This window comes from Lutjanus erythropterus, chromosome 11, assembly GCF_056507025.1.
Source record: "Lutjanus erythropterus isolate fLutEry1 chromosome 11, fLutEry1.hap2, whole genome shotgun sequence".
In the NCBI taxonomy this organism is placed as follows: Eukaryota; Metazoa; Chordata; class Actinopteri; order Lutjaniformes; family Lutjanidae; genus Lutjanus; species Lutjanus erythropterus.
The window spans coordinates 8,277,175-8,296,600 of NC_139327.1; the positions used below are offsets into that span (position 1 = coordinate 8,277,175).

The following is a 19,426-nucleotide window of genomic DNA, read 5'->3' on the forward strand; positions in this document are numbered from 1 at the left end:
ATTGTGATAATATAATATTATGACTTAATTATCGCAATATTGTGTCTTAAGTATCATGATAATATTGTATTGTGAATGTATCGTGAGGAGTATAAAAAAATGAATGAATCCCAATTTCAATATTGTGTTAATATCATATCATGACTTAAGTATTGTGATAATATCGTATTGTGACTAAAGTATCACGATAATGTCACATTGTAACGTGATGTATTGTTATAATACATGTCAGTATTGCATCATTACTGAGCTGTAGAGTTGTTTTAAAATGCAGCACGTTGCACTGTGGAACTGTTAGCAGAAAGTAGTATACATGCTGTGGATCTGACATGTTTTTGTTCCATTGTGAAAATGTTTTAAGGCACTTTAAGCTGTAGTGGATACATTTCACACTCTCACACTCAAGTAATTTGAACACAAATAAAATGGCAGAGTGCAATAAATAGGAAGTAACTTTAGACCAGAGCCCTCTTCTTATGATGAACACCGATGCACTGTTAATAATGATTATACAATATCTCACAATTTAAGTGACAATAATTGATATTTGCTTCTTGACCTCTTGCCTATAGTCACCCCCTGAAGGATGTTCAGTGCAACACTGAATCCAATCAGAACAAAATAAACAGGTCCATTCCATCATGCTCTATAATTTCACTGTTTTGTCATAGAGACCGTAATTATTGCAAAATAGCTGATTAATTTCACGCACTTGAAATGCACGTCAACTGATGTTAGAAAGATTTAAATGTCATTGTCTTGATAATGGAGTGGTATTTTTGGGGTCGCTTGAGGAGCATTTGGATTGAGAAAAAAATGCTCATTTGTATAAAGAGGTGGATATTGAGGTGGATATTGCATAATTCTGCCCCGATAACGTCTTTAAACTGGCCCATACCTGTCTGTCTGATTTGTTTTCTTTTTTTTTTTTTTTGAGAAACAAGGGAGGATTCCACCAGGCATATTTCTGCAGTGTCTCCTCATCGTGTTAGACATGACAGTCTAGACAGCTGGTGTAAAGTGTGAAGACATGCTTCAGCTTTTCAGAAGATGTCACTCCTGTGTCTCTCTGTTACTGCTGTTCACCTCGTACCGCACAGTGCAGCAGTGCAGACATACATTTGGCATGAAGTATGCATGCACAAGAAACATATGCATTTGTGTGCATATATAGAGCTCGTTTTGGCTTGTACAGTAACAGTAACTGAATCCTGCTGTAAAAATATCCATCACAACAAGTCATGTAGGTTGAAACAGTTTGTATTAAATTCTTAAAAATTCAACCAAATTGCAACTTTGATGAATGCATTGTCTTTCTGTAAACTGTTAGATAATAAAGCGATACTCATGCTGTGGACAGGGTGAGCTGTAAAATGTATTTTAGCCACCATAAAAAATCTATATCAGTTTCAATATATATTTAAAGTATTTTCATTGTTTTACCCTGGTGTCAGACACTCTTTTCCTACAGGAAACTGTCATTATAGGTTAAGCCAAATATCACTCTCTCCAAAGCAACCGCACTCCTTTGGCAAAAACAAAAAATTTACTTTGCTTAACATGGGGCTTTGTGTTGGTAAACCCTTTAAAACAACAAAGTCACACCGTAACGCTAACCAACTAACTGGTCAAGGCAAAAGTAGACCAGCAACTCCTGTGTTCTATGAGGTAAAATGACTGTTTTTGCCAAAGGAGTCTGGTTGCTATGGAGAGAGCAATATTTGGCTTATATAACATGAGTTTCCCATCGAAAAACGCTGTCCTACAGGAAGGGAAAGCGATGAAAATATTCTAAATATAGTGTACGCTCAAACTGATCTATGTTTTAAAGTTGGACCTTTTGTACTGGGCTAAAATGCATGTTCTCCTGTTTTCTGCTCAGTAATTTTTCCATGGAGTTGGGTTGATTTTGAGAGAGTGATATTTGGCTTTATACAACGGCAGTTTCCCATCAGAAATGGCTGTCTGACAGCAAAGTAAAGCAGTGAAAATGCTAAAAAAAGTAATGATTTTTTAAGGTGGACCTTTTTTAGGTGTCTAAAATACATTTTGCTGCTGACCCTGTCCACAGCAGTACATTACTTAGCTCCTCTGGGGCTGCGCTGACCACCATCTACTGTAGGTAATACACTGATGATGGCACCTCATACAACCTCAGTGCAAAAAATCTGAACTATACCTTTAATATGTTATAATAATAATAATAATAATAATAAACTTTATTTATATAGCACTTTTCTTAACAAGGTGTTGAGATAACATATGGCAGAGCTGTTTGTCAGTATCAAGAAAATATTCAAAGAAAAATTTTTTTTGCAAGTGAAAACTTGACTATTATGTCAGTCATGGCTGTAAGAACCACGGCTTCTGCTTTTAAGTCAAAAATCCAGCAGGTGTCCAGAAGGTGTTACTTCTGTTCAGGCACACTTGCTGTACAGTTAATGGATTTGGTTACTCTGCAAAGATATCTGTCTTAACAAGTCATTTAGTATCGAGTATTGTGTTCTCTGAGAACAAGGAAAAATATCTGCCACTGGGGTGAGATAATTGATCCTGTCTCAGTTTTCCATTGTGAGAATAACGATGTGAAAATAAATACAAAGCGCCACTGCCCTCTGTATTCAGTAGGCATTTTCAAGATGACCTTATTCTCAACATTTTGACTTTATTCTCTTCATTTCAACTTTACTCCAAATATTTTAACTTTATTGTAAATCTTTCATCTTTATTCTTGACACAACTTTAGTCTCAACATTTCGGCTTTATTGTCAATATAGCGACATTATCCCAGACATTATTCTTGACATTTAGACTTTATTCCAGCTATTTTCGACTTTTGTCAAGATAGATAGTTTTTGCCCCATGTGGTACTCAAGTTTGTTGTACAGTCCCAAGGTCAAAGCATGTGTATTATATCTTGAAATGTGATTGGATTTATATTGAACATTATGATAATAGAAAAAAGTGAAAGGTCATTAACTAAACTATCATTTTTCAATAACAAACCACGTGATCACAATAAGTGGGCAAAAGAATGAATGAGGGAATATTTAAAACATCTATCTGAGAAGAGTAGCCCAGTTTCAAACCAAACAGAACTATTCAGAAACTTTGGAAGGTCTCTGCCTCGCTGAGAGCCACCTGAAAAGCAGATCCTTGTATTTGCCTTTGAGTAAGTGAAAGAGCATATGAGTGCAGGAGTCTCAGCAGAGCCTGAAGGGCTTTGAAAAGCATCGTTCAGATGATAGACTCTATGTGCAGTAGCTCACTACTTACCTTACTTTTATTGCATTTGGGAAGTTGGGCTGAAATATAATAAGTGCACTGCACAGTGAGAAATATGCAATATTCAAAATCAGTCATGCTGAATTTGAGCACTGTTGAAAGGTTGGTATTTGTACATGGAGACATAGGTATCATGTTCGCCTGAGCAAACTGCCTTAAAGTAAGGTGTGAATGATGAATTACATGTATGGATCCTAAAGAAAAGGTCAAACACAACTGAATACATTGATAAATAATAATGCATGTCATAATATTGACAACAACACAGTCAGAATACTAGAAATCATTCAACCATTTTTATTCATCTAGTCCCTCTTTTTTTCACCACATTTCTAGTTTTCTGTATTTTTATATGATAATGAGGTGGTGCATGTCAACGAAAGGGATTGGTCCCTGTGTGTGTGTGTGTGTGTGTGTGTGTGTGTGTGTGTGTGTGTGTGTGTGTGTAGCATCAACCTATAGCAGTGAGAGGACTGTGTGGCTCGCCAGCTTGGCTTTTTCTTTTGGCTAGTATTAAGACCATGACGAGGAAAAAAGAGAATGTGGACAGTAATTTCACTGTGAAGTATTAGTGTAAGAATAAATAAATCACAGGAGGAAGAGATTTTTTCAATTTGGCATTATGAGAACAAAGTCACACTGTCAAGAAGAAACTTAAAAAAACAAAAAACACTTAAAAAATAACATTTGCTCTCAATATTTCTACTTCATTCTCAACATTATTCTTGACATTTCGACTTTCCTCTGGTCATTTTGACATTATTCTCACCAGTTCAAATTTATTTTCCTCATTTCAACTTTATTCCAGATATTTCAATGTTATTCTTGACATTTTGACTTTATTCTTTTAATTTCAACTTTATTCCAGATATTTCAATTTTATTCTTGACATTTCAATTCTCAAGATTTAGACTTAATTCTCAATATTTTGAGTTTATTCTTGAAATAATTTTTAACATTTCATGGTTATTCTTGTCATTCCAACATTCTTCTCAACATTTTGACTTTATTCTTGTCACTCTTAACTTTGACCTCACTCCCGATATTTTAACTATTGTCGTCATTTTGACGTTATTCCCAATGTTTTGACTTAATTCTCTACATTTAGCTTTATTCCAGACATTGTTCTTGACATTTTGACTTCATTCTCATCATTTTGACTCTATTATCTTTATTTTGACTATTCTTAACATTTCAGTTTCTTGACATTCCAACTTTATTCCAGATCTTTATTCTCTACATTTCAGCATTATTCCAGATATTTTGACTCTGTTCTCTTTATTTCAACTTCTTGACATTCCAACTGTATTTTTGTCAGTTGGACGTTATTCTCAGTTGACCTTATTCTCTTAATTTCTTTATTTTCTTTACTTTACTCTCAACATTTCATCTTTATTCTTGACATTTTGACTTTGTTCTTGTCATTTCGCGGTTATTCTCAAAATGCAAGATCACCTTTAAATGTTTTCCTTATGCCTGGCCCTGATAGTCCCTGGACATCTACAGATAATGTTTTACTAACTTAGTTGTTGGCCTCCATACAGCTAATTATGTAAAGTATGTTGTGTAAGGTATTATATTAGACACAAATACATCCCTGGAAAGTCAATATTAGCAAATGAATGTCACTGAACACCCCCAAACATCTCAGTACAAAACCTTTTTATGTTCTTGCACCTTTATTCTCTTTCAGGCTGTGATTCTTTTTCACATCATTAGCCTCCATTTGGATAATCTCTTTTTATCCCACTAGTCTGCAAATTCTTTCCCCCTCTTCTTGATGCAGCTCGATTCATTAAATCGAGGAATCCACTGGTGGCACCGAGGGTTGGAACTTCTTTTCCGAAAGTCTTTACAGAAAGCCCAGACTGGAGGAAATTAGGCTGGTCTCTTTTTGTTTGCTCAATCCATCCTGACTCATCACGACGTGGGTATTTTTAGCTGTGGATTCCTGTTTGGCTTTTCCCCCGCTGTTCACAAGGGGCTATCATATTCTGTGAGACGGGGAGGAATAATCAATGTCAAATATCAGCCAAGAGTCGATTAGTGGCAGAGACACAAAGTTAGAAAACCTTGTGTCATGCTGGAAGTTACATATAGTGTGTGTAACAGCTGGATAAAGTTCTCGTGTGTGTGTGTCTGGGGTAAATGTATGTGTTTGTGCTGTGTTTTGTCTGGCACAGCTGCCCGTATCAGCTGCATGCTCGTTAAATGTTGGGCTTAAACCCGCGCTGACGCCGCGCCGGCTCCGGTTACTCCTGTGGGAATACCTGCCATTGTCATAGTGAGCCCCTTATAATTCCCTGGAATTAGACTCAAATGGTTGAAGTTTGGCCGCTCAGATAAAGCTGCAAGGAGTGAGCTTTGACAAACAGTTAAAGGAACAGTTCACCCCAAAATAAAGAAAAAACACATATTTTTCCTCTTACCTGTGGTGCTATTTATCCATCTAGATAGTTTTGGTGTGAGTTTCAGAGTTTTGGAACTAGATGGAATTTAACAGCAGTGTTGGGGAACTTTACTTTTGAAAGTAAATTGTGACATCACGACATGACTCCTGCACAGTGTCTAACTTGCAATATAACACTTATCAGGCAAAACCTTATATATATATTGCAAGTTAGACAATGTGTGGGAGGCCTTTTGCAACTTTTTGGTTTACTGTGCCCTTTCTTATGCACCTCTCTCATCTAATGGATTTGCAAAGTGTTTCTTTGTTTCTGCATCACCAAAAACAAGAAAACACTTTCTGGTTTTTCGCATGTTGGTTATATTGTTCTGATGATCTGAGAGTGAACTAGGCAGAGGCATATTAAACAGCTGAGAACTGGTGCAAGAGACTGAAAATTGTGAACCTTTTTCTATTCATTCAATCAAGAATATTCAGAATCAAAAATAGGCATCAATGTTTACATCCAGACGACGGCTGAGTGTGAGCAGCTGCAAACGGAAAACAAAACTAGAGGCACTCCCTGGCTTAAAAGCTTAAAATGATGAGGCTTTAAGATGCATCAAGATGCATCAATAATCATTTTATCATCACATCGTAGCCCTCTGATGATTCCCATCCCTGTTTTCTCTCTACCGAACTACATCTGGCAACCATATCACTGTGCAGAAGGAAGCGTGCATCTACTCATGGACAAGAGGTCACAGCTCAGCCGATCATTTCAATCTTTATTTCCTGATTTGATTTGGTTTTTTGGGGCATTGTCAGCAAAACCCAGTGCTGTCTTCTTGTCTTTCTTTTGTCTTTGTGAACTGGATCAGACTGAACTATTTTGGGGTTATGGGGAAAACAAAACTGACACTGGACTGAGATTTTTTTTTAATGCACTCGTATTGAATTGGTACTTGGTGTTGGCTGATATAAAAAGTTCATCTTCAGTTCAGGTCATAAAAAAAGGGAAAGAATTGTATTTGAACATCTATTTATCGTTTCATTTATCATCTTTTCTTATTTTTTAGCTGAACTGTCACTTTAAATACATGAGAAGGAATAGTAAAATCAAAGTATTGCAAGGTTTTGGTAATTTTGTAAGCCACTTCCACTTCATCTGACGGTTCTGGTTGTGACTGGCCACCTGAGAGTCTATTGTCCTACATGTGTAAACCTCAAGTAGAGCTCAGATTGGCCCTGTACAATAGTATAAATTCCCTACCCCACCCCCACCCCCATACTGTCTGATTTAAGGTGGCCGAGTGACCCGATATCCTGTTTGTCAGGAGAACAGAAATATTTCTGATTGTTGCACATCCTGCCGGTCAGTGATCTGTGGCACATACAGCTGCTGCCGGGCACGAGGACTTATTTAGCTTCTATTGTATGAGCTCGGAAACAATCACACTCTGTACTGACTTAATCTTCAATGCCAGGGAATGATTTTGAAGTGTGAGGTTGCTGGGTTGGTTGTCAATATGCGTGGGAGATTCCTGCGAGTTTTGGGCGCACAAGCCACCGGCATTATCATGCAAAATTAATTATTTGCCTCTTTTTTATGTCCCCCTGAATCTTAGTGCAGTAAAAAACTGCCTGTGTTTTATTGAAATGAAATTATGGTATAATGTCACTTTTGCTATTAGCACAGAGAGTCTGTGCATGCCAATTGATCCTGCTGTTGTCATAGCAACATGAACCACTAAACCTCTGCGCAGCTGTTGTTATGGAAGCCCTTGAACAGCTGGGGGGCTATAGCTGCGGAGGGATTGTGGGAAACGGGTCTTTTGGTCCTCCCTTCACACCTTGACCCCAAAACTCCTGCTAGCGAAAAAGAGGAGGATTTGGGAATCTTAAAGATGTCCATCTGGAGTTTTCTCTCCGCCGTACAGAGCCTCCATATGATTAGAGGGAAAGTTTAGACAGGAAGTTGTGAATATTTAATCATGTCTGTGTCTTCTCCAAACCTGCTCCACCGCGAACGCGAGCAGCGAAATCAAATGAGTCAAATGAAGCCAGATTCTCTCCGAGGGTTTGCGTGATGCATTGGAGCATATCCCATTATTGATATGAGCAAATGTTGTACACAGTGCAACAATGAAACAATCATTTCACAAGAAGCACAACTTGTCCGGGGAGCAGCACTCTCTAAGGCCAACTCCTTCAGCCATAATAATGCTGGAACGTAACCCAAGAGCAAGGTCTCATCCTCCCACTGTTTGATTTAATGCGGATCTGACTGTAGATGTGTGTGCAAGGATTATCAGTATTATGGTTATGGCCTTGCCGTGACTCATACAGTACTGTATACTGAATAAGAAGTTCTCAGACACTTCACTTAAAGAAGCTACAAGGAACTTTCATTTTATGTTGATTTTTGCGTCACAATTTTCATTTTCACTGAACAAAAAAACTATTAAAATGGTGTTTATGTGACATTTTTGGGAGTCAGAATGCTTTATTACATCTAGAGAACAGGATTTTTGGACCAGAGTGTCTCTGAAGCTTGGCAGTACGTCATTATAATGTATTATAACTCCTGTTTCTGCAATTTGGATGTTGCACTTTACTTGGGCATACTGTGTTTTTGATAATAATGTGATTAATTTTACAGTAGTGCAGCGGACAAAAGAAGTATGAGCATCACTGTCTTGCGGCGTACAGATCTAGATCTGGCTTGAGTGTGGATTTGTTTTGGAAGCAAGTGACAGAAAGACACAGCTTATTTTTAATACTATTTTTTTAAACAGCTGTTTGCAGGATGCATAGTGATGTGGTAATGCAGGTCTTTGTGGCTAATAGTTGTAATATGACAATGGTGAAACAAAGTAAACTTTATTTTAGTATCATTCAAGTATGTTTGCACGAGGGCCAGACTGCTTTTAGGCAGACACAGTGGAGGCTGGAGGATTTTCAGATAAAATAAATTAAACAATAAGAGGCAAATTAAACTTACTAAATTTAATATCTTGAATTTCTGATTCAAATTAAATGATAATATGACAGTTAACTTGAAAATGTGCTCAGACCTCCACTAAGGACTCAGTTCAGCCAGGAGAGGACCCAGGAGGACAAACCCGCTGCATTTCCTGTGACTACTTCAGAATAAAGGTCAACTTGCATTTCATCACTGAAATGTTTTCAATGTGAAACTGTGGCAGAAAGAAATGTTCAGTTTGCCTTAGCACCAACTTATACCAGTACAGCTTTTGTTTGGGGTTTCACCCGCAAACACCCAGTACAAGTCATACACCCAGATAAATATTGCAGTACTTTCAGCGGGCTGGTGCATCCATTTATTTTAGTAGCAAGTTAATAGTATTTTTCTTTTATAAACACAGCTGTTTGCAGGATGCACAGCAATGTGGTAACATATCTATTTGTGGCTATGTAAGATTAATAATTGCAAAACAGTAGTGAAACAAGGTAAACTTCGTTTTTGTACCATTGAACTACATTTGTTCAAAAGCCAGACTTCGTCTAACTGTGGCTGCCCCTGACTGTTACATTGCTCCTTGCAATATTTAAAAATGATCCGCTGTTAGAAAATGCTGAAAACAACTGTTGGTTTATAGATGCATTGTTGATTAACAATAGCATTAAAACTAAGCTCACTGCATTTCCTGTGACTACTTCAGAATAAAAGTCAACTTGTGTTTCGTCAGTCAAATACTTTTAATGTGAAGCTGCAGCAGTAGGAAAAGTTCAGTTTAGTACCAAGTGAAAGAAAGACACATTTATTTTTCTTTTTTAAACACATCTGTTTGCAGGATGCGTAGCAATGAAGTAATGTATCTGTTTGTGGCTATGTAAGATTAATAATTGTGATATGACAGTAGCGAATTACATACTAACTGTGGCTGCGCCTGACTGTTCCTTTACTCCCTCTCATGTTTCAAACTGATCTGCTGTCAAAAAGTGCTGAAAACAACTATTGTTTTATAGATGCATTTTTGGTGAACATTAGCATGAAAGCTATGCTCACTGACAAACGCATTGCATTTCCTGTGGCTACTTCATAATAAAAGTCAACTTGTGTTTAGCAAGTAAAAAGCTTTTAATGTGAATCTGCATCAATAGGAAATGTTCGGTTAGCATTAGCAGTTCCTTGCAGCATATATAAATATTGCAATACTTCCAGCTGTGGCTATTTGTAGACTTGGATGGGAAACTTTTGCAGGCTGGAAGTGGCCTGCAAGTTAATGATCACTGGTCATATTGTGATTGTTTTATACTTTCCCTTGTTTCTTTGCTGCTGTGCTGCAAAAATAATGTCCTCTTGTGGGACAACGAAGATTAAACTGATCTATAATAATGGAGCTGCATGGTCACACATTTTGCATTTAAAATCTTATTAAAAGTAATTAATTAAAAAGTAGCAACTAAGAATAACCTGCCTGATTAATGTAGTTAAGTGAAAAGCGCATTTACCCCTTAGTGCAGTAGGGATATAAAGTAGCAGAAAATTGAAATAGTAAGTAAATAAATACAAATATCATGACTGACTGTCTGTATCTGTGTACCTGTGTACACATGTAAAAGGAGAGGCTGCAGTGTGAGTGATGGTGGGCAGATTGAGGAATGCTAATGTTTCCTCTGTGGCTTCAGCGAGGAACACGGTGATTAGACCTCCAGCCCCCTGGGTGGAGCCCCTCGCTGCACCAGCTCCCGCTCTGATTTACTTTGACGTCAACAGGAAGGTCAGCCGGGTCCCAGAGGGGTCATGGAGAGACGCCGAATGGTGTGTGTGGTGGGCTTCAGAGCGGAGACGCTCCTCCAGGATCCCAGACGGGGCCGGAGGGATGACCCAGGGAGGAAGGGCCCTTGGAGCTTAGGGAGGGCTTCGGGAAGGATTACTGAGGGGCTAAAATGTTTTCTTTGTGGCTGAAAGAAACCTAAGAAATGCTCTCACCCAAATCTCCCATGGTGTGTGTGTGGTGGTGGGGGTGTTTGGCAGCGAAACTCAAGCTACATCTTAAAGACTTTCTCGTTTTCTTGGGCTGAGCTATCTATTTACTATCATTAACATGCCCTGTTTGCTTGCAGAGTTTGGAGTTTCAAATTTTTTATCAAACCTGGGGGGGCACGTTCAACCAATACTGATTTCCCTCCAAATAAAGAACAGTCACTTGAAGTATGATGGGAGAAACTGAATGTAAATATCAGTATAGGAATGGAAAGGGATTTGTTGATAACGAAACTGAGAGATACTGCATTCAGTAACGGGTTCAGTGAATGCTGATTTCTGCCAAAGTCTGCCTCCAAATCACACTGGATACATTTCATATGTTCTGTAGCTGTCATGAATAAGTGTATTCAAATTATTTAGAACACTGTTCCCTCTTTTTGTTTTCAATTACAAGTGTGAAAAATGTGGACACCAAACACCAATAACACCTTGCACAACCCAACACTTCCACAGCAGGTTCAAAAGTATTTTTTTTTCTTCACCAAATATTTGAAGAAGTTGATTGAACATTCACATCTACATGATATTTCGCCGGGATTTGCAACGGTGACAATGTGCAAAATTTAACCCTCACTTTGGACCCTCACTAAAAAACTACATCCAGATTTCTCAGTCGAAAGTGTTACCCATTCATTTACCACATCTACACCGTACTGCGTCTCAGTGCATATACCTACGGAATAGTTAAAGCTACTTGCGCATGCATGTTAGGCTACATCAGTAAGCTCAATTTCTTTAATTTACATGAAGAACGTCTTCCATCACCGTGTCCCGGAAGCTTCTTCTTGGCAGCACACAGCCAATATAGTTTGTATTTTTGACATTTTATATGAAACACTAAAAGCGGTGAAATTACGTCTTTGTCTGGACCTGATATTTCTTCACACTAATCAATATCGCCTTTCTTACACTCTGCAACTGAACAAATAATCAGAATGATAGAAAAAAAATGTGTTTTAGGATATGTTGTGACCGTGACATTATACGATACAAAACAATATGATATGTTGTGATACTATACCATACTATACAATGTGATGTGATAAAATAGAATACAATATGACACAATTTGAATAGTACAGTAGAGTCCTGCCTCGGGTTGGGTACTCAGCAGGTGACCCGCAAAAATGCTGTGAAATTGGTAAAAAATGTATTTATGTAAAAATGTGAGCATGGGTAAAACTGAACAAACTACGGATCAATCAGCCACCCTTTGATGGCACGTCCTGCAAAAGCATGGAACATCAGTGTTTGATCTGACAGTGATGAAGGCTAACTGCTGGATAAAATAGATGACATAACGGTGGCAAAAATAGCCAGTGGAGAGTACATTGTTGAAGGCCACATTGGACGCTGGGAGGATTTTTGTGCACTCAAAGACTGAAAATAACGCTATTTAATGCTTGTGAAGAGTTTCAAAAAGTCTTAGCTTTTGATAGCTCCAAGCGAGATTCATCGTCACTATGGAAACACAACAGCTGCAGGAGCACAGGCGTGCATGTTGAGAACACCAGTGAGTGATAAATGGATGACTGTGTACTGTATGTGTTTAATCATGGGTGCGGGTCGGGTCACGGGGCTTATATCAAGGCGGGTGCGGATTTGACTTGAAAATAATTGCAGGTAACAGGTTGGTTCTAGTTCTCAGCTTTGCGGATCCAGGCAGGGGCGGGTTAGCAAAACTGGGCCCATGAAGGACTCTGTGATTCGATATGATATGATACGATACAACTTTACACTCTTATTCTTTATTATAATTAATTTTGCATTGTTGTGCAGCTCTGCTCAAGAGAACAAAAATAAAGCAAACACAGTTACACAGATGACACTTTCCACAGATGTGCAAAACACATCAAATAATCATGACAAAAATACATGTTATATTCTGTCCTTTGAATTCAGGTCTCAACTAGCAAAAACTGATTTTGGTTGCGCAATAGGGTGGGCTAAAAGAATTCTTTAGCCTGTTGCATTCAAATGAAAGGACTGAATTGCTTATTGAGGGCAGTGAGTTGGTATTCTCTGTTTAAAACATGTGAGGAGTCAGAAGAGTTGAGTTTCCTCAGAATTTACATGACAGTGGGATGTAACATGAACTTTTTATTGTTCTGCCACGACTTTAGGGAGGTTGATACAACTCTAAAAAAGAGAAACGTTTGGGCTCTTCTTGCTAAATCTCCACAGCTTTCATTCCAATCCCAATCCCCCCCTCCTCCATCCTCTGCGGGCCTCTGGTCGTACCTACCTACCACACACACAGTAGTCCCCACTGAGCTGTGCAGGACTGGATAAATACCATCCCTTCAGAGGCTCTGTGTTAGCAGATTGCTGGAGGTAGGCGGCCTGCTGTGAGGCCCGACCACACTCCCACTGTTCTGGAGGAGCTTTAAGCGAAAGATCAGGTGTCCAGCCCTGAATGCTTGATTGAACTTAAATCTTTTGCATGTGCGCCATAACTCTCTCTGCAGCGCTGTGCTCCGTGTGGCTCAGACATGGCCGGCCAGTCAATTGCTCAAAGGAATTTGAGTCGCAGCAGTTCTTTTACCACCCCGTTTTCACCTGTGTCACTGAAAATTATAATCAGATGCATTTTGTTTGCAGTGATGAAGGGCTGCATTAGATTATGAATTTAACTCTAAATCAATATTTATTACACAGCCAGTCTGAGTTCAGAGTTTCTTTTTGGATGGATTATTCCTGCCGGTAATTATAACAATTTGCTCATAAACCATAACATTTTACTCACCAAATGTATTATCATTCACTTAGTGTAGAATCTTCATGCATTTATTTACTTGTAATTCAAGATTTACAATATCCATTAGGATTTTTCAGACCTACTTCATAACCAGTGTTACCACACGTTCCCAGTTTGATTCCAGCAGAGGTTTTTGTTGCATGTCTTTCCCTTGTTTGCTGTCAGTCTTTACTGTCTATCATCAAAGGCAAGGTAACAAAAAGTGGTTTATTGACTTAAATTAGGGGTTTGTTCAAAAGCTGTCTGGTCACTCAAACTGGAAAGTAAATGTTATGATCACAATGGGTGGGAATGATGGCGAACAATACAGAAACAAGGCCAAGTTACATGCTTAGATACTTTTTTGTATTGAGACCATTGTGATTAGGATACAATCAGACAGTGATATTTAGTTACAGTAGGCCTAGTTACAGTAGTACACCTTTAATTTATTCGATAGCTGAAGATATGACAGGAGAAAGGGGGAGAGAGAGAGAGAGTGGGGGACAGACATGCAGCAAAGGCACGTAGGCGGCAGTCGCAACCACAGCCGCCGCAGGGGACTTAAAGCCTTGGTACACGGGGCAAACACTGAGCTACCATGCCACCAGACGACCACAACAAAAAAGACACAGACCAAAAATGAATATATAATTCTGTGTTTGTATCCAAAGCTGATATTTTTTTTTTATCCCTTAGTGCCATAGAGCTTGAAAAACTATTAAAAACACATCAGTGAGCTGTACTGGGTGATGTGTGTCTTCACCACACCAGGGATGTACTACTATGTTAGCACTGGCCCCATGTGCCACAAAGCCCCTAAATTTGGTGGCCAAACTACATTTTTTATAGCCCAAATGTAAACTTATTTTTCACTCCTACATTTTTGATCCCTTTTCATTTTCATAGTACGTATTTTGTGTCTCTGATTGTCCTCTAAGGAGCGCATTAGCAGTGCGAGTAGTAGTAAGCCACATGGGGCCATCTACATGGAATATTTGGTGGCCATAGAGTAACTTTTATCTGCTACTGGCCATTTGGCCATAGTAAATGTTGAACCTTGCAAACACTGTAGTTTATTTTGTCTCAATCCAACATGCACTTTACCTTGGTAGGTAGTTGGATTCACGTGTGAGAATCCATCTTACCAGGCTTCAAGCTATCTGTTTGTGTCTGCACCAAAAGTTGCGCAGCCAATCAGTGTCCTAGGAGGGACTACTGGCAGCTACAGGTGTGGTTTGGGGTGTGACAACAGCAAGAAGCGTCCCTGGAAGCAACTCGTCTCGAACAAACAATGTTGGCTCCTTAAAGGGTTAGTGTAGATACTGTGATAGCATCAGCTGTGTCAGATCTGGAGAGTATTTCTTCATTGAAAGACTTTTCTCAAAGGAAAATATTTTTATATATTTTTGATCTTCTCCCGACTGGCTTCAGCAAGAGTTTGATCTGTTCGGTTGAAGTTAGCCAGGGATAGACATGATAGACAGATGGTTCATCCAGTCACCTGCCAATTTTTTTTTTTTTTTTTGAAAGTGCCTGCCCTTTTCTATAGAGTTTCTAAGGATGACTTCTCACATAGATCTGTGTAACAAACCATCTAGCATGTCAGGTTAATATACACTATCCTGCTGCCCCAGAGAGTCACCACATGTGTATCAATCCACTACTTGAAATAGTCCCCAGCAAATGTACTATACCCTCCTGTCTGAGTAACATTTGTTAAAAATGATAGTAGTTTAAAAAACAACAACAAATAGAACCAAGGATTTTGGGACTGAGTGCCAGAAACAGAGTAGGGAAGTCGTAAAGTACTAATGGGCGGACAAACACGTTGGTTTTGGTCTTTCCATGGGATATGTTGACAGGAAAACATATAGAATAACGCCAGATCAGTTGAGGGATATATAGCAGACTGATTCATTGACCAGATGAAGATACTGACAATTATTCTTCCACTAAAAAAGTGGAGTTGGCCATACACCGAATCCCTGCATACATCTTTTGCTTTTTTAACTCATCTTCTGCATGTCGCCTCTTTTCATGTCCTTTTCAGTAATTTTCAGACTTTATTAAGTTGTACCACTTCCACATTGTTCATGTGTCAACAGGCTTTTTGTGGGGAGTTGGATACCGGGGCCACAGAGAAGAGAACGACACTGAAAGCTGCTGCGTTGCTGTGGGCAAGCTAACTGTAAGTTCCTATAAATCTTATGATATAACCACATTGTATGAGCTTGTGCTTGTTTTTACTTGTCAGTAAAAAAGCAGTGTGCAATTTCCAACACATATGTGTTCCATGAACTGAACGTTCATTCTGTCTTGATACACTTTCAGTAATAGCATATCTGGCAGAGCTAATCTGTTTCTTCAGAGGCCAGCACCAGTCTGTGATTTAATTTAAGAGCACACAATCAAATGTAATTCATGCTATAAACACGTTGGCATGTCGGAATACACAGTCAATGATTGCCCTGCTGCAGTTCACTCAAGTTGCTTGAGACCAAATGATCATTTCAGTCCCTTGAGCATATTTGCTTGACATTACTTCAACCACTAAATGAGAATCTCGATTTCTGTGCTCAGTTCTTGCTGGAACTTCAATCTATAGCTTTTCTTTTTTAATGATTGATGATTCACTCTGCAGTAAACACACTATTTGCATCTTGGACCGGGGTGAAAATGAATGTGACCTGAAGGGAATTTGGGATGTTGGCGCTGTCTTCTGTAGGGGGTGGTTTTGTTTTATTTCTGACATTTGAAATTTAACGCTGCCCACCACTTTGTGGAGAGTTTAGCTTTTAACTGATTGACTGTTGTTATGTTTTCCACAAATGTTCTATTCCTCACCATACTCATATGACCAGGTGATGAGAAAAAGAGACCCCAAAGCTGAATATTTGTCTGCTTGTTTGTGGTCAGGAGAAGAAATGGTGGGTCACTGGGACACCAACTGTAAAAAGACTTTAATGAAAGTTGACAACCATTCCTTTCCTATTGTACCTGGTGTAGGGCAGAGGAGGGCAGTATGCTGTTTTCTAATAAGCAATTGTCTGGCTATTCAGTGTTTCTTTGCGGTGGATAGTGATTCTATATTGGAATGCCATGACAGAATGGGACATTAATGTCCCCAAATGGTTTTTGGATGCCCATGACTGGAACTGGAGTTCTTCCTGCAAAAACACTCAGTGAGTTTCCTGCTAAGACAGTCAGGCAACCATATAGTGTTTTACTTTTAAAGTTCCCTTCCCTTATTGATTGCAGTTTACTGTAGCCAATAGCATGGAATGTGTGTCCACTCCCCCACCCCCCGCCATGCAGCTTTGGCGGTCCATGGCTCTATTAAGGAGAATGGTCCCATTAGCTAACTTTTCTCAGACTGGGAGCTCCCAGTGAACACAGCCAGACTGGGTCTAAACACAGCCTCCAAGACCAACCAAAGCCAGTTTGACACCAGGGAATACAGTACCAAGGTGTTTTTCTTGTCAGGTTTGGCTCCTGGTATCCCAGGGCTTAGTCAGATAGCTACATGACTAACCAAACTGACAGCAGTTATCTATTAGCTACTTTAGCAACAAGTAAATCTATCTATCCACTAGAAAACTCTGTAAATGACCTCAGTCCTATATTCCCTGTTGGTCCCAGAGGCTGTGATTAGTCTACAGACTGTACATAAAGAATTGGAAAACATCAGAGCTCCCTAAAAGCAAAGCCAAAGCATCTTGATTGCCCCCTGGTGGCAGGCTGCAGTATAATCAGGAAATTTTGCTTCTCCAGTGTTAAGTGTTAGGTGACACATGGGCCAATACATCAAACTTCATGTCAAATAAATGTTTCTTAAAGATGGTTTCTTTTAGGTCTCATTTTAGGTAGTTCTTATTATGCTGATGTTTGTTCAAGTGTGTATTTTTTCTGATCTGTTTGGTTTTGACTACTTATTTGATGTTATAAAAAGGGGGTTTCATGTCATAATTGACTGCTGAGGTCAGCTCATGATTCAGTCAGTCAGCTGTGTTGGGGGTAACTTGAAAGTGTGACTCCAACATTGGTCACTACCGGGCAGACTCTGACTCCAAATGATGTCACCACCGCAAGTGCTTGTATCAGGGATATTTTGGCCTCAGCTTTGTACAGTGGGAGGAAGTGGAGAAGTGTAGTCCATCTCTGTTTACCGTCATTGCTTTGGCTCCTGGCTGAGTCAGCTTGCTGCATGCCTAAACCGACCTAACAGCACTTAGCTTCACTTTTAGTGACAAGTAAAGCTAACTATCCAATAGAAAACAACATAAATTACCCAGCGCTGTATTCCCTTTTGGTCTAAACAGTGATTTTGTCTTCATTAGAAGTAAAAAACAGGTTCCCATTAGTGTAGATTTAGCTGTTAGGTGTCTTGACAATACAGTAGACATTTCATGGTAATGCTGTGTTCAAGTTGTATATATGAGCACAGGTAGGTGCAAAAAAACAAAACAAGCTAAGCAGCACAAATTAGCATTACATGTTAGACAAGTTGGTTCTTCCATGAAATGTTGCCACTTTAGGAAACTAATTGCTGCAATAGAAAAATTGTCTTAGCTCTAACATTATTCCTCAGACAAGATAATTAAGTGTTCATGTTGCTGTCGCTGTGATAACTACCAGTGTGTGGTGTGCTGTGATGACTTTAGCTGTTGCAGCAGCTAACAATGCTGTCACAATATGGGCTTTATTTAGGATTGCACAAAAGCAGTCGTGATTATTAGACAAAGAACTACTTTTAGGGATCACAATCAGCTGTTATTATTATTACTAAAACTACAATTGATGATGACTTGAGCACAACAATATGGTGATTAGAAGGGTTAGATCATGCGCAAGGAATTGTTCATCAGAATTGTCTTTGTTGTTGTTCCCACCTTCACCTAGGTTGTGCCAGAGACAATGATATTAGAAATTAAGTAGAAATTAGTGTCTTGGAGCATTTGAATGTTACTGCCTGTCCCTATAGTTCAGATTGAAATAAGGCAAAGGACTTTAACATCCTCTGCTCCCTTATGTCTGCAGCTAATTGCAAATTGATTTGAAGAACTGAAAAACTTGCGGTCATTGCTGCTGAATTGAAAGGGATTCAGATATTTTTTTTTTTATCTCAATGCATAATGAACACCTCTTTCTTTTTTTTTCACTCTTGGGTGTTTCTTTTGATTTATATATTTGATCTTAAATCATGGTTCTCTTCATAACACACAGAGCCACTATTAAACCTACTGTTGCTTGTGCTGCTACACCTGGCTGATTTAAAGTTTTATCTAAAGGAAAAGTCGCCATCGTTTTTGTAGCACAGAGGTCTACAGGGTTTCACTTGATTCTAAGTAACTGCGACTCGACCTGGAACCCAAGTGTGACCAGATCCGTACATAATGTATTTCTGTGAGTCTTGTGTCTGTGTGTCAAGATGTCTAAAACTTAGAGGTCTTGGACCAGACTTGCCTTGATGCATATGAAAAAAATTGTTTGTTGGAGCATCATGCAGCTGTCATTGTTATGTTATGTCTGACTCATGTCTCTTTCTGATTGCGTGTCTTTGCTGTTTCATTCATCATTATTTGGCAGTCTTAAAGTAGTGGATAGCTTCACAGGATCGGAAATCTTGGCAGTCACACTCTTGAGGAATGGGTGTTACATGTCCACTTTTGACACAGCTCTATATCCTATATGAATATAGGTACTGGAATATGATTCATATTGGATGATTCTGCACCTCACAATTTAGACACAGTGCCAACACTCAGTGGTATAATAGGAAGTTCAGTGTCTTTTATGTAGCAAAGTGGAACGTATGAATCTGGAAGTCAGGGGTGGTGGATGGTCATCTTATACAGGGGACTGATGTTCACGTCTAATCACAGCATCCTGTCCTCACCAGAAACAAATATAGGTCATCTGTGCAAGCAGGCCCTATGTTTAGGGGCAGCGACCTCTAGTGGGCACAGTAATTATGAGGGAGAAGTATAAAGAGTGA

The 19,426-nt window shown here is 39.0% G+C and overlaps 1 protein-coding gene across 1 annotated transcript in view; it reads left to right on the forward strand.

The window, feature by feature from the left end:
- Positions 1-19,426, forward strand: part of pknox2 (pbx/knotted 1 homeobox 2) — a 163,353-nt gene that overhangs the window by 37,025 nt on the left and 106,902 nt on the right. Inside the window, exon 3 of the mRNA XM_084730691.1 lies at positions 15,537-15,619. The gene's annotated coding sequence lies outside the window, so the exon portion shown is untranslated. The remainder of the gene's footprint in view (positions 1-15,536; positions 15,620-19,426) is intronic.